The sequence below is a fragment of the Gorilla gorilla genome, chromosome 5, assembly GCF_029281585.2.
Source record: "Gorilla gorilla gorilla isolate KB3781 chromosome 5, NHGRI_mGorGor1-v2.1_pri, whole genome shotgun sequence".
NCBI lineage: Eukaryota > Metazoa > Chordata > Mammalia > Primates > Hominidae > Gorilla > Gorilla gorilla.
The window spans coordinates 89,756,077-89,772,110 of NC_073229.2; the positions used below are offsets into that span (position 1 = coordinate 89,756,077).

At 35.2% G+C, this 16,034-nt stretch overlaps 1 long non-coding RNA gene across 1 annotated transcript in view; it reads right to left on the reverse strand.

Annotated features, from left to right (window-relative positions):
• Positions 1-16,034, reverse strand: part of LOC134758746 (uncharacterized) — a 153,311-nt gene that overhangs the window by 392 nt on the left and 136,885 nt on the right. The gene's annotated exons all lie outside the window — the stretch shown is intronic.

Below are 16,034 nucleotides of genomic sequence, written 5' to 3' on the forward strand. Positions count from 1 at the left end.
ACAATAGTACATTATTTATAGAATAATGCTTTTCCCATTCCATTGTATTTTAAACCTATGAACCCAAATGCCATACTGGAAAGAAATGTTAGGGAAATGTCAGCAGTAATTCAGTGGGTCCATGAAAGGGCTTCAACTCGGCAGGAAACCTCTAAAATTATATGCAGGATCATATTTGTATTTTCATAGTGATGGTTTTCATGAGAGTATCTCTAAATGAATTTCAAAAATAATTCTTTCATTAAAAAGAGTTTTTTTTCCTTTAGGAAACTTTTTAATACATAGGCTATCCGTGAAATATGTATATGTCTTCAGTTGCCATTGAAAGCAAGATCAGCTACTCCTCTGTCTGAAAAGTATTTTACTTCATCTTCATTTTTGAAGGGTATTTTCAAGGCATATAGAATTCAAGGTTGGGAGTTTTGCTGTTATTGTTCTTTCTGTGTTGTTCTGGGTTTTTATTGGGCATGTTGAGAATATCATTTTACTGTTTTCTGACTTTTATTGCTGCTATTGACAAGTCACCTTTCAACTTAATATTTTCTCTTGGGCCATTTTTTAAGATTTTTTTATGGTGTATTTGATGAGGTACAGTTTCATTATAATGTTTCTAGTTGTGGATTTATTTTTATTTCTTTTTTCCTGAAATTACTTAGGATCCTTGACTCTACGGATTTCTGTCATTGACCATTTCTGAAAAATTATCAGCCACAATTTTTTTTTTACCCTTGGCCGGTAAAATTTATTATCTGTGCCCTATTTCTTTTTTTCTCTTCTTAGGACTTCAGTGGAAATAATGTTACATTTTCTCACTCTGTCCTGTATATACTTTATTCTCTTCCTGTATTTTCCTTTTATTTCTTTGTCTCCCATGCTTGTGGTGTTTTTTACAGCGTAAACTTAGCTCAGCTAGAAATATGTTTTCCATATGTGCTTCCCTATATGCTTCCAGGTTATAGTGGGCCAAAATAGAAGTTTGTACATGATTTGGAAAGTGGAGAGGAAGCAACAGCCATAACCTCTGTTGGTTGTTTTGGTGTTAGGCTGTAAGAACCAGAAGCATCAACGCTCAGAGAAGCAAATTCAAAATTAACCATACTCTTCCCAACTCTGCATTTGTAATATTCACCTGCTAGCCCTATTGACCAAGAGTGACCTCAGGCCTACTCCATCTCAGATGCAAAGGCAATACCCTGACACAGATGTCTCCACTAGTTCTCCTTAATGGTCCCATTCTGCAAGTCAGCCATGCCTGGTTTCTGAGATCTCTGGCAAGTTCTAATTTGTCCACCCATACTGGTTCTTCAGAGAGGAGGAGAGCAAATTTTTCTGATCCTCTAACTCACCCATTCTGACCCTTACTTACCCAGTGTCTTGTGTAGTTGTCTAAAGTTTTAGTGCTATAATAAATGTCCTATTCTGTATTACTTACAGTGGTAGTGCTCACATGGTTGAACTTTGTCTGTACTGCGTACTGTTTTACTGCACTCTTTTTAAGAACACTAACTTCACATCCTTGTATATAATTAGCTATGAGGTCTATGCAATGAATTTTTAATTTATTAAATTTTGGAGATCTTTATGTTCTTTATATCCTTTTTTACATCTGTAGCATCACATTTTATTTCCCTGTTTCTCTTGATGTCCTTAACTTTTGTCTTTGACTTCTTTAAGTTAAAAAGCTTAAGAGTTTCTTCTGCCTTGACCTCCTGGGCTCTAGTGGTCTTTCTGGCCTGGAATTAGTCACCTCACAGAGTAATCCACGAAAAGATTTAGAAACAACTGAGCTCAAACCAAAGCTTGGACCAGTTCCTAAGTAATAAATAAGTTCTCCTTGTTTAACATCACACTAGATTGCAAAGTCCTTATAAAAAATAGATTTGCTTATTTTATCCATAACTGAATATATAGGGCCTCGAGGAGTTCTGAGTATCTAAGAGGTACTCAATACATATTTGTTGAATAAAAGCATGGCCAAAAAAGGATAAATTATTTTGTGCTCTCCCTGATGATTTCAATAGGATGTACTTCTGGGTCTATTTATTTTGTTGTTTGTGTTTCGGTGGGTACATGCTTTTGGTGTGTTTTTACTTTATGTACCTGGCTATCTTTGATCGAGCTAAGCATTACACATAATTAATTGTGTAATTAAGCATAATTAAGCACTGCATAATTATTTGTAGGAATAATTAGAGGACTGAGATGAAGGAAAAGCCTTCATCCAGAGAGGATTTCTGTTTGTTTCAGTCAATGGGGGCATTACTTGTCCTCAGTCACATTCAACAATTTGAATACGTTAGATTACTGAGGCCTCCAGACTTTTAAAATTGGGCTACAATTCTTCAAGAAAGCCAATCATTTTATTTTTTTTATTCACCTTTGTCCCAAAGGTGTATTTATTAGGTAGCAACTTATTGTGGGACACTTACCTGTTAGACTCTTCATTTTGTTCTATATTTTTTAACTATAGATATGTCAATACAAATATTCACATTTATGTAACTAACAAATACTTCTATTAGTTCTAGTTTTCCCTTTGATTTCAGTCTAATAATTATTTCTTTTCTTACAAGACCTGCAGTGATTTTAAGAAGATATTTTAAAATATATCTTACGCAGAGTTTTAGAAGTTTTTAATAGAATTGTTTGTACAAACAATCCTCCCATTACGGGAAACACCTAGCCTCCAGAAAATAACTTTCAGAATAATTTAGAGAGCTCTGATTAAAAATGTAGATAGGAGGCAGGACTAGCTTGCAGTTCCTGCTTGGACAGACAGAGCAGTGTGTGAAGACTTACATCATAAAATTTTGCTCCAAGAACTACCACAGGAAAATACCAGGAAAGCTGAGAGAATTATCTGACCCTTTGAAGGAACTGGATTGCTACTGCAGGCTCCCTGAGATGCCAAAACATTGTGAGGGTACTTGCTTTCTCAGCAGGGATGCTGGTGGTCTGAGGCAAGTTCTCAGCCCTGGTCACCAGCTGCCTAAAAATAGACTCAGTGTTGTTGGGCGGACACAGTGGGAGTAAGACTGGCCTTTAGGACTGTGGGCTGTGTGGGAGCAGGGTGAGTCCTGCGACTGCTGACTTTCCCCCACTTCTTTGGTGACCTGTACGACTCAGCAGAGGCAACCTAATACACCTGGGAATATAACTCCATTGGCCTGGGAACCACATTCCCATTCCACACAGCAGCTGCAGCAAGCCCCACCCAAGGAGAGCCTGAACTAAGACATGCCTATCCCTGCTACCACCCGGTGGTCTTTCTCTAACCAGTGTAGTTGCCAAAGAAAAAGGACATAATCTCTTGGGAGCTCTATGGCCTTGTCCACTGGCTGAGAAACCTGAATACTTAACCAGACATTCCTAGGGCAAGTTTGCATCCTCCCTATAGTACCACAGCTGATGCACTCTTGAAAGCGCCACCTCCTGCCTGGTGGGCAACCAACACAAAACCAGCGCACTGAACAAAAACACAACCAAAGACCCTCACAGAGTCCACCTCACTCCCCTACTATCTCCATCAGAGCAGGTCACTGGTATCCACAGCTGAAAGACCTGAAGATGAATCACATCAGAGGACTCCCCAGTACTGGCCCAGAGCTCAGTACCTCTGCTTGGTGGCTAGATCCAAAAAAGCAAAAACAATCACTGAAGTTCACCTCTCAAGAAGCCCTATCCCTAGGCGGAGGGGGTACAAGAATACCACATCAAGGGAGCATGCGGTGGGACAAAAAAATCTGAACAGCAGCTCTTGAGTCCCAGATCTTCCCTCTGACATAGTCTACCCAATGAGAAGAAAACATAGAAAACAATTCTGGTTACATGACAAAACAAGGTTTTTTAACACCCTTAAAAGATCACACCAGCTCACTAGCAATGGATCCAAATCCATTTTTTCTGAATTGCCAGAAAAAAAATTCAGAAGGTTGATTATTAAGCTAATCAATGAGGCATCAGAGTAAAGTGAAATCCAACTTGAAATCAAAAACATGATACAGGTTATTAAAGAAAAAACCTTCAGTGAAATAGATAGCATAAATAAAAACAATCACAACTTATAGAAAGAAGGATACACTTAGAGAAATCCAAAGTGACTGGAAAGTCTCAGCAATAGAATAGAACAAGCAAAAGAAAGAACTTCAGAGCTTGAAGACAAGGCTTTCAAATTAACCCAATCCATCAAAGACAAAAAAGTAATAAATAAATGAACAAAGCCTCCAAAAAGTTTGGGACTATGTTAAGCATTCAAACCTAAGAATAATTGGTGTTTCCGTGGAAGAAGAGAAATCAAAAAGTTTGGAAAACATACCTGAGGGAACAATCAAAGAAAACATCCCCAGCCTTGCTAGAGATCTAGACATCCAAATACAAAACACTCAAAGAACACCTGGGAAATTCATCGCAAAAAGATCATTGCCTAGGCACATAGTCATTAGGTTATCTGAAGTCAAGACAAAGGAAAGAATCTTAACAGCAGTGAGGCAAAAGCATCATGTAACCTATAAAGAAAAACCTATCAGATTAACAGCAGATTTCTCAGCAGAAACCCTGCAAGCCAGAAGGGATTGGGGGTCCTATTTTTAGCCTCCTTAAACACAACAATTATCAGCCGAGAATTTTGTATCCACTGAAATAAGCTTTATAAATGAAGGAAAGATACAGTCTTTTCCAGACAAACAAAAGCTGTGAGAATTCGCCACTACCAAGCCAGCACTACAAGAACCGCTAAAAGGAGCTATAAGACTTCGAAATAAACCAAAATAGAACTTCCTTAAAGCATAAATCTCACAGGACTTATATAACAATAACACAGTGAAACAAACAAGGTTTTCAGGCAACAAATAGCATGATGAATAGGATAATAATACCTCACATCTCAGTACTAATGTTGAAAATGAACTAATATAGGGATTTTAGCACTCCACTGACAGCACTAGACAGGTCATGAAGATACAAAGTCAACAAAGAAACAATGGACTTAGACTATACCCTACAGCAAATGGATTTAATAGATATTTACAGAACATTCTACCCAACAACTGCAGGATATACATTCTGTTCATCAGCATATGGAACATTCTACAAGATAAACCATATGATAGGCCACAAATAAGTCTCAGTAAATTTAAGGAAATCAAAATTATATAAAGTACTCTCTCAGACCACAGTGGAATAAAACTAGAAATCAACTCCAAAAGGAACCTTCAAAACCATGCAAATACATGGAAATTAAATAAACTGTTCCTGATTGATCAGCAGTCAACAATAAAGTGAAGTGGATATTAAAAACGTTTTGAACTGAATAATAGTGACACAACCTATCTAACCATCTGGGATACAGCAAAAGTGGTGCTAAGAGGAATGTTCATAGGATTAAATGCCTATATCAAAAAGTCTAAAAGGGCACAAATAGACAATCTAAGGTCACACCTCATGGAACCAGAGAAACAAGAACCATACAAACTCAAACAGAGCAGAAGAAAATAAATCATGAATATAAGATCAGAACTAAATGAAATTGAAACAAAAAAACTACAAAAGATAATGAAAAAAAAGCTAGTTATTTGAAAAGAGAAATAAAATTGATAGGCTGTTAGTGAGATTAACCAAGAAAAGAAGAGAGAAGTTTGAAGTATGCTCAATTAGAGATGAAATGGGAGATATTACTATTGATATCACAGAAATACAAAAGATTATTCAAGTCTACTATGAACACCTTTATGCACATAAACTAGAAAACCTAGAGGAGATGGATAAATTCCTGGAAATAAACAACTCTCCTAGAATGTACCTGGAAGATAAAGAAACTCTGAACAAACCAATAACAAGCAGTGAGATTGAAATGGTAATAAAAAAAATTCCCAGCTAAAAAAAGTGCGGAATCAGATGGATTCACAGCTGAATTCCTTCAGACATTCAAAGAAGAATTCAAACGAATTCTACTGATACTATTCCACAAAGTAAAGAAAGACGGAATCCTCCCTAAATCATTCTATAAAGCCAGTATCACCCTAATACCAAAACCAGAGAAGGACATCACAACTACAACAAGAACAACAAAACTGCAGACCAATATCCCTGTTGAGCACAAGGACAAAATACTAGCTAATGAAATGCAACATCATATTAAAAAGATAATCCACTATGATCAAGTGGGTTTATACCAGGGATGCAGGGATGGTTTAATATCTGCAAGTCAATAAATGTGATATCCAACATAAATAGAATTAAAAACGAAAGTCACATGATTATATCAATAGATGCAGACAAAGCATTTGATAAAATACAGCATCCTTTACGAATAAAACCTTCAGCAAAAGTGGAATAGAAGGGACATACCTTAAGGTAATAAAAACCATCTATGACATACCCACAGCCAACATTATACTGCATGGGAAGAAGCTGAATGCATTCCTTCTGAGAACCAGAACAAGACTAGGATGCCCACTTTCACCACTTCTATTCAACACAGTACTTGAAGTCCTAGCTAGAGCAATCAGACCAGAAACAGATAAAAGACATCCAATTTGGTAAAGAGGAAGTCAAACTGTCACTGTCTGCTGATATGATCGTCTACCTAGAAAACCCTAAAGACTTATCTAAAAAGCTCCTAGAACTGATGAATGACTCAGCAAAGTTTCAGGATAAAAAATTAATGTACACAAATCAGTAGCTTTGCTATACACCAGCAGCGACCAAGCTAAGAATCAAATTAAGAACTTAACCACTTTTACAATAACTGCATAAAAAATAAAATACTTCAAAAAAATACCTAACCAAGAAGATGAAAGACCTCTGCAAGGAAAACTACAAAACACTACTGAAAGAAATCACAGACGATACAAACAAATGGAAACACATTCCATGCTCATCTCATGGGTAGAATCGAAATCATGAAAATGACCATACTGCCAAAAGCAACCTACAAATTAAATGCAATGCTCATTAAAATACCACCATCATTCTTCACAGAACTAGAAAAAACAATCTGAAAAATTAATACGGAACTAAAACAGAGGCCATATAGCCAAAGCAAGACTAAGCAAAAAGAATAAATCTGCAGGTATCACATTACCTGACTTCACACTATACTATAAAGCCATAGTCACCAAAACAGCATGGTACAGGTATAAAAATAGGCACATAGACCAATGGAACAGAATGTATAACCCTGAAATAGAGCCAAATATTTACAGCCAACTGATCTTCAACAAAGCAAACAAAAACATAAAGTGGGGAAAGGACAAACTATTCTGCAAATGATGCTGGGATAATTGGCACGCCACATGTAGAAGAATGAAGCTGGATCCTCATCTCTCACCTTATATAAAAATCAACTCAAGATGCATCAAAGTCTTAAATGTAAGACCTGAAACCATAAAGATTCTAGAATATAACATCAGAAAAACCATTGCAGACATTGGCTTTGCCAAAGAGTTCATGACTAAGAACCCAAAAGCAAATGCCACAAAAACAAAGATATTGTAAATAGATGGCAGTTAATTAACCAAAAAGCTTTTGCTCAACAAGATAAATAATTAGCAGAGTTAACAGACAACCCAGTAATTCGGGGTAAATTTTCACAATTTATATATCCAACAAAGGACTAATATGCAGAATCTACAAAGAACTCAAACAAATCAGTGAGAAACAAACAAACAAACAAACAAAATCTTATCAAAACGTGGGCTAAGGACATGAAAAGACAATCCTCAAAAAAAGATATACAAATGGCCAGCAAACATATAGAAAAATGCGCAACATCACTAATTATCAGGAAAATACAAATCAAAACCACAATGTGCTACCATCTTACTGCTGCAAGAATGGCCAAAATAAAATAAAAAATAAAAAATAATAGATCTTGGCGTGGATGTGGTGAAAAGGAAACACTTTTACACTGTTGGTGGGAATGTAAACTAATACAACCACTATGGAAAACAATGTGGAGATTCCTTAAGGAATTAAAAGTAGATCTACCATTTGATCATGCAATTCCATTACTAGGTATCTACCCAGAGGAAAATAAGTCATTACAACAAAAAGATACTTGCACGCACATGTTTATAGCAGCACAATCTGCAATTGCAAAAAATGGAATGAACCCAAATGTCCATCAATCAATGAGTGGATAAAGAAAATATATGTGTGTGTGTGTGTGTGTGTGTGTGTGTGTGTTTATAACATGGAATACTACGCAGCCATAAAAAGGAATGAAATAATGGTATTTGCAGCAACCTGGATGGTATTGGAGACTATTATTCTAAGTGAAGTAACTCAGGAATGGAAAGCCAAACATCGTATGTTCTCATTCACATGTGGGAACAGAGCTATGAGGACACAAAGGCGTAAGAATGATACAATAGACTTTGGGGACTTGGGAGAAATGATGGGAGGGTCGTGAGGAGTAAAAGAGTACACATTGGGTACATTGTACACTGCTTGGGTGATGGGTGCACCAAAATCTCAGAAATCACCGTTAGAGTACTTATTCATATAACCAAACACCATCTGTTCCCCAAACACCTATTGAAATAAAAAAAAAATCAATTTATAAAACAAACAGAGAAAAGGGAAGAAAAAAGAAAACAACCTTCACTCACATTTAACTGAAATTGGTGGCTGAACAACGCACTATTCCACCTAGGCTTTTACACATGTAAGAAAGGGAACAAAAGATTTTTAAAAAGTGTCCAGGCCTGGTGGCTCATGCCTGTAATCCCAGCACTTTGGGAGGCCGAGGAGAGGGTAGATCACGAGGTCAGGAGATAGAGCCCATCCTGGCTAACATGCTGGTACCCCATCTCTACTAAAAATACAAAAAATTAGCTGGGCATGGTGGCACACACCTGTAGTCTCAGCTACTCGGGAGGCTGAGGCAGGAGAATCACTTGAACCTGGGAGGCCTGTGAGAGCTGAGATCGCGCCACTGCACTCCAGCCTGTGCAACAGAGCGAGACTCTGTCTCAAAAAAAAAAAAAAAAAAAAAAAAAGGAAAAAAGAAAAACTTAAACAATAAAAATTGACATTACTTGCAAGACCCAACTATTTTCTATGATTTCCTTTATTCTAGCAAGAGTTTTGTATGTGTTTTGTTTTGTTTTTAAGATTGGATGTCTTTTCAAAGACCTTAACCTATGTGTTTGTGCATAATGTGTATAGCATAGGTTCTTTTCTGAAAGTGTGTCCAATCTTAAAACACACACACACACATACACACATCCACGTGCATTTGTAATAACTGAAACTAAAAGAAGTTGATTACTAAGAATATAATGAACCTTATTGTTTACTCTTCATCAAACATATAATCATCAAATATCCATTTAAATTATAAATAAAAATAAGTGATTTCATAAGTTTGATGCCAGAAAACAGGATTGAACTGGTTTGATCCATGAAATGCTGATACATGCAAAATAGAACTCCATTTGTAATTTCTTTAAAGTAATACTCCATTCTTTTTTATTAGACCATTGATGAGTTCGCTCCTTTCTCTAGATCAGAACTATTTAGATATTTTTTTACAAATTCAGTATGAAGGAATTTGTTTTTTAATAGGTGTGAATAGCATTGATGTAATGATGTGTCATTGAGCCCCACATTTCTGTCACTAGAGTGGTAAAATGACACAGAAGATGAACCAAAAGTCACCTGTAGATGACAATGGGTGAAAGAAAACATATTTAATTTACATAGAAACATAGAGAATGTCAAAAGAGTTAAAATTCATGAATAAAATTTCATTAAAAATGCACTATAAAATATTAGTTAAATACACACTACTTAAGAATGATTTAAAACTAGCATTAAATGTATTAAAATGGATATATTTTGCAGGAAAAGGATGCCTGTGTTTTCAGTGTTTTATCTGAATTATTTAATGGTTTACATAACTTTCTGTGAATGAAGGGAAAGCAGTTTTTTATCTGAGTATTCTCAGGGTTATCTGAGCATTCTCATTGCCTACGTAACTTATTCTGAATGAAGGCAGGCAAAATAGAGAGAAAAGACTGAGTATCTATACCATATAATACTTTAAATAGAAAACATTAGCCCTTTGTTACATATCTATAGGCTGAATAAGAACTCAAACACAGCTCTTCCAACTCAACACACAATGCTATCTTTGAGGTCTGAAGGTTATAAAGCTATACTCATAACAGATTCTCAGTCTCACAATTAAACTAAAATCTAGGCTTGAAGAGATTAACACTATTTAGCATGCCAGGCTGGGTTGTAACACAGTAGCCATATATTTATTTTATTTCATTTTGATTTTAGACCTGCAGTGTATTGCCAGACCCCAGGTGAGTTTGAAATATTGCAATGATTATTTCAGAATACTTTGTGTGGCTTTACTATCATTTATGTTAAAGGTAAACAGGATTCTCTGTTCGATCATTGACATCAAAGGCAAAGATGAATGATAAATTATTTTCCCTCTATTCTTGCACTTTGAGACAATTTTTGTTGAAGTTCAAATTTACAAGTGTTTCGGGAGGATGTTTTCTTCTGGGGAAACAACATTCACAGCAGTCCAGACTGAGGGTACACAGAGAGCAAAAACAGCTCTAGCTGCTGAGTGTCCTGCTTATATTCTCACATTTGCCCATCTACTAATCTCTATTACTGTTTTATCTTATTTTTACAGATCCTACATATCTAGGAGGTTCCTTTTAAAATGCAAATAAAATACCTAAATGGGAGTGTCACTGACTTCATTATCATTCATCAACACCATAACAGGGATTATTTTATCACATTAGTTTGCTTCAGAGAGTTGAGCTGCAAGAAAATGGGACTGAATTCACTTATGTTTTGAAAATGAAAGTGCTGGATAACAAGGTAGCAGTTTCCAACAAATTTAAATATAAAAACCTTTATTAATATAATAAAATGTCTAATGTCTATTAAATTATATAGTGGCAAAAGTCTTAGAGAATTCAGGGACATGTTAATATTATCAATTACAAATTGTACTAGAGAAAGCTACTCCAAATGGGTGGAAATCAAAGAAGCTGATCATTTTCCAGGGAATGACCTTGCATGCTTTTACCTAAAGGAACTGTTTAAATTTTTTGATCAGAAAAATAAGTGAAAAAAAAACCAGAAGAATGGTCTAAAATATATATATATATATATTTAATGTTACTGTCAGAAAATATAGGCTTGTAAGAGAGCTTGGATTTCAATTTTAGAAAGAAACTTCGGTTTCTTTGGAGACAATGTTTATATTAATTCAATAGTGTTTCTGTACATATATATCTAATAATGACTGCCATTGTCTCTTCTATAACTTTCTTTGAGTCCTAGGTTTATATTTAATCTTATGATATCTTCATGTATATCTCCTATAAATATTTCAAACTTAAATTTTAAAAAGCATAAGACATCATTTCCCCTCTCCAGTTGCAAAACTCTTCCTTCTTTGTAAATGAATGAATAGTACAGCAACCGCTAGAGGATGCAGGCTAGAATCTTGGAAGTCTTACTTTATTTCTTCTCTTATCTCATTATGTCCTTACTTTCATATTTACTTTTGAAACTATCCAGTTCTCTCTTTTTCTGTAAAAAATCCAGAGTCTCCTATTATCCAGTCAAAATTTCTGCTGTAGTTGTGTAACCAGTCTTTTTAATCCAAGGTATATTTTCAGTGCTATATTAGCAGTCATACTGAAAAAATAAACTAACCATTGTTATTTGGGATAATTTGTTATGCAGCAATAAATAACTAATACGCTAAATTGAGAACTCTTGGAAAGAGAGAAAAACATATAAAAGATCCTTTTTTTTACACTAAATCCCTAGGCTCCATCTCACTTTGATGGTATTAGACACAAGAGAAACTCCATTTTTTTCTGATGTATGTAGAATTAAAATAAATAAAAGCAAAACATCAATAATTAAAACAACTATAAAAATGTGTAGCTCAAACTAGAGGGAAGCTGGAATGGCTTGAGGAAGGAAAATGATAACTGAAATCAAAGAATTGATTCATGTGAAATAAAAGAAAAATGCTTTTTGCAAACAATACTGCTTACTAAAGGGTATACATCTTATGAAATGAAATAATTTATTTTTTTGCTCACTGAACACTATGACGGAGTTATAGATGCAGAAGTAATTTTGTAGTTGACTTTGAAAATTGTTTTGAAAAGTAGAAGAAACGAGTTAGATGTTTATTGAGGCAATTGGAGGAAAAATTGTGCTGAAGTTAAGGAGGATAGGGAGGAGGAGACAGGAAGAGAAAGAAAATATCCCAGAGAAGTGTAATGGTGGTGGCGTTGGATGGCTTGTTTGTGTCACTTTTTTAATATTTTGAAATTTTTTAATGTATGTTCAAATCACAGAAAGGACTGATTCCACTTCTGTGTAGTTAGTGTAAATATAGAGAGCACCTACTCAGTGAAAAGAAAATTAATAAGCTTAAATAATTTAGAAGAAGATGGAACTCTTACCTGGAGGTCACTAAAAAAAGAACATCAGGAATGTAAAGACATACTAGGGAGAATATTGAACTTTCCCCTAAAATACAGTAAAATTTTGAGCTGATATTGTCTAGAGCTTTAAGGCAGGAAGGGTGCAGATGAAATATCAGTTATCTAATATCAACATGAGCTTAGTTTAATGAGTCATGAGATTATACTTATGTTAAATAACTACATTTTGAATCAGTGATAACTATCCAGGATATAAGAAATCATTTCAAGTATTTTCCATAACAGGACTGTAATGCAGAGGTTTGGTTACACAGATGATGGAGAAGCCAAATATCTCACAGTAGGAAGTCACTACCAATACTAATTAGGAGGGATAAACAAAGAGGAGGTTCAACCTAAGCCAGAAGACAGTGTTAACAGGCAGAAGCTACAATCATGTTGACATGTCCTGAAAAAGTGGGAGCCACAAAGGATACACAGATTCTGGATACTGCCTAATTCAGAGAGAAAGGGCGAGCGAGAGAGAAATACCCTGTATTTTCTATTTCTTTAATTAATTTTTATCTGTGCCTACCTTTGTCCAAAACCACCCAGAAGCAGATGACAGGGTTGCCCGGAAAATACAAGATTATCACTCCTGTTACACAGAGCACAGCAAGAAAAGAACAAACAATTGGTCAAACACACCCAGGATGGGCATAGTTTATATGTAAGGGGGACCAAATTATTAAATAACTTGATAAAAAGAGTGAATCTAGAGATATAAAGTAACAATGAAGATAAAATTGCCACCAAACAAGTTTGCCTAGCACTAGCTTTGATATACACTGATTTCAGAGCCCCATTAGGATACTGGTGCCACTGAGACAATTAAATTTCAGAACCCATTTAATTTTATACAGGCACCCACTTCAGCTCAGATATCATATCATTGCCGTATTCACAACATTTAAACTGATTTGCGGGCAATCCAACTTTTAATTCTGACTCATGTAAGTCTTCTAGATTTACAGCAACACCATGTTGAACTGCACTGGTTTGTCATCTCTCCCATTCCAGGATCTGTTTATATTCAGCACTGTATCTCAAGGACAGGCAAATAGAGTCAGATTTTTGACATAGCCGAAGAGTAGTGACTTTAGAGAACCCTATTTCCTCTTATAAGAGCTTTTTAGGAAATAACCAGTTACTAGCAGGTTTAATGCATTGGCAAAGTCCATGTGTCCTCTACATCTCACATCCTTTGTGTCATCTATAAGGACATAGGAAGGCAACTTCCAGAAGCAAAAATATGTCTGTATCTTCTGCCCTCACTTTTTAGGTCAACACAGTCACCACAACCCGAGCTGCCATTTTCATTTCCTGCCATGGACATCTGACAGTCCTTCATACTGAAGACAAGTAAGTTTCATTGATATAAAAAGTTATAGGATTATTAGAAGTATTTATACTTATTTTTGTTTTTAGCATGCCCACTAAATACTTCAGAGTTAGTCATAAATTGACAAGACAACCCCTCGGCTTTACTCCTTTCATTATTTATTAGTTCTCAAAACAATTTTCTCAAAGTGTGAAAGTTTCTCTTAAAAAAGGTAGCATGAAACTATTTCAGCCAGAAATAGCCTATGAATTCATAGTATATGTGTCACTTTCCTTTGCCTTTCTGTAATAGTTACTCACAGACCTGAGCTTCTGTAATTGGCTTATTACTTGGAATAAATAAGATTGTATATAAGAAATCCTGTAGGAGAGGAAAACACAACTCTTGGGCTTGGATATTATTCTTTGACAACCCAAAGATTTTTCCAAATGGTTAATAAATGGACCATTATCTTATTTACTCTTGAGGAAACTTCTTTTCCAGCATCTGAGGTAATGACTTCCCAGTTTTTGACCTGCCACTGTAAGGTCTAAATTTGGTTTTCCTCAAAACTGATAGATATCAGAAATTACATCTGAAGTGTTAAAGATTCTGAGCTACATAGTACTGGGTGTCAAAAGGTTACAGAGACATCCCTATACCAGGAGAGAGTCCATTAAAAAGGTCACTCACTTCTGTTCTCACAAGTATTGTTCACTGAATTGAGTCAAGAAACGCTCAATAAAAGGGAAAAAGAACTAAAATTGTTCCTGACAATTACCTGACAAAAGTGAGATCACCGAAAGAAATGATTTAGGACCATACCACGGAGAGACACAAAGTGGTACCAGAGACCAGCTCATTAAGTTTACCATATACAACTATGGTAATTTGTTTTTAAAAGATATTCTAAAACAGGTAAGTCAAAGTTTCACATATGGAAATATGTCCAAATTAAAATGTGCTTGTCTTCCTGAAGAGTCTGGGTCATTCATAAAAAAAAAAAAAAAAAAAGTGTTTGTCCAAGATTTTAGAGCAGGAATAAAATATCTTCATGAGAATTACTTTTCTATTCATAACAGGAATTTGTAGTAACTCAATGCATTTTTATAATTAAAATGTATTATTAATTTTGTGTAATACAAATGAAATTGGATTTAGAGATAAGTTTCTGGATGACATTGAAAACTCATTATTAGAAAAATTCCAAATAATTTATAGAGAATTCTCAATAATTTATTTAAATACTCCTCCATCAAGTAGATACAGCATAACTGCTCACCACTTAAGCATGAGATGCATATAGTGACTTCCTTCTAAAGAATATAGTATGAAAATGAGGGGAAAAATAACATCTGTACAATCAAGATACCTGGAAAACACTGCTTTAGTGAGTTAATCAAGGTTAACATCATTAATAAGTTGTTACTTATAGTATATATAGTATATATACCAATTATAAATATATGTTGATAGTGTATCCCCTTGAAATGGTACAATGAAAATGGCACTTTACCTCTTTATTTTCCTTGAAATAGATAAACCATATCTAGCCATGAGAAAAACATCAGAAAAACCCAGACTTAAGGATTTTTCATAAAATATCTCATCATGTTCCTCAACACTTTTAAAATAGGCCTACTTTGCTTTATTGTGCTTTGCTGATGCTGTGTGTTTTTTTGTTTGTTTGTTTTTTAACAAATTGAAGGGTTGTGGTAACTGTGTCCAGCAAGATGTGACTGAATTGCTGCAATCTTATGATCAAACTTGGAGAGATGAGAGTTGCTTTTTATGGATGAGCAAATAACGTGGTTTCTTGAGATGTAATCTATTCCTGGCGAAGATGCTGTGAACAATGTTGAAATAACAGGGATTTAGCATATTACATAAAGTTAGTTGAGAAAGCAGTGGCAGGGTTTGAGAGGATTGACTCTAATTTTGAAAGAAGTACATTGGTGTCATTTTTCCAACACCATGTGCTCACTTCGTGTCTCTGCGTCACATTTTTGTAATTCTCACCATATTTCAGACTTTTTCATTATTATATCTGTTAAGGTGATTAGTGACCTTTGGTGTTACCATTGTAATTGTTTTGGGGCACCACAAACCATGCCCATATAAGATCACAAACCTAATCAACAAAGGTATGTGTTCTGACTGCTACACCCACTGGGGATTCCCTCTTTCCTCCCCGTCTCCTCAGTCTCTCTATTCTTTGAGAAACA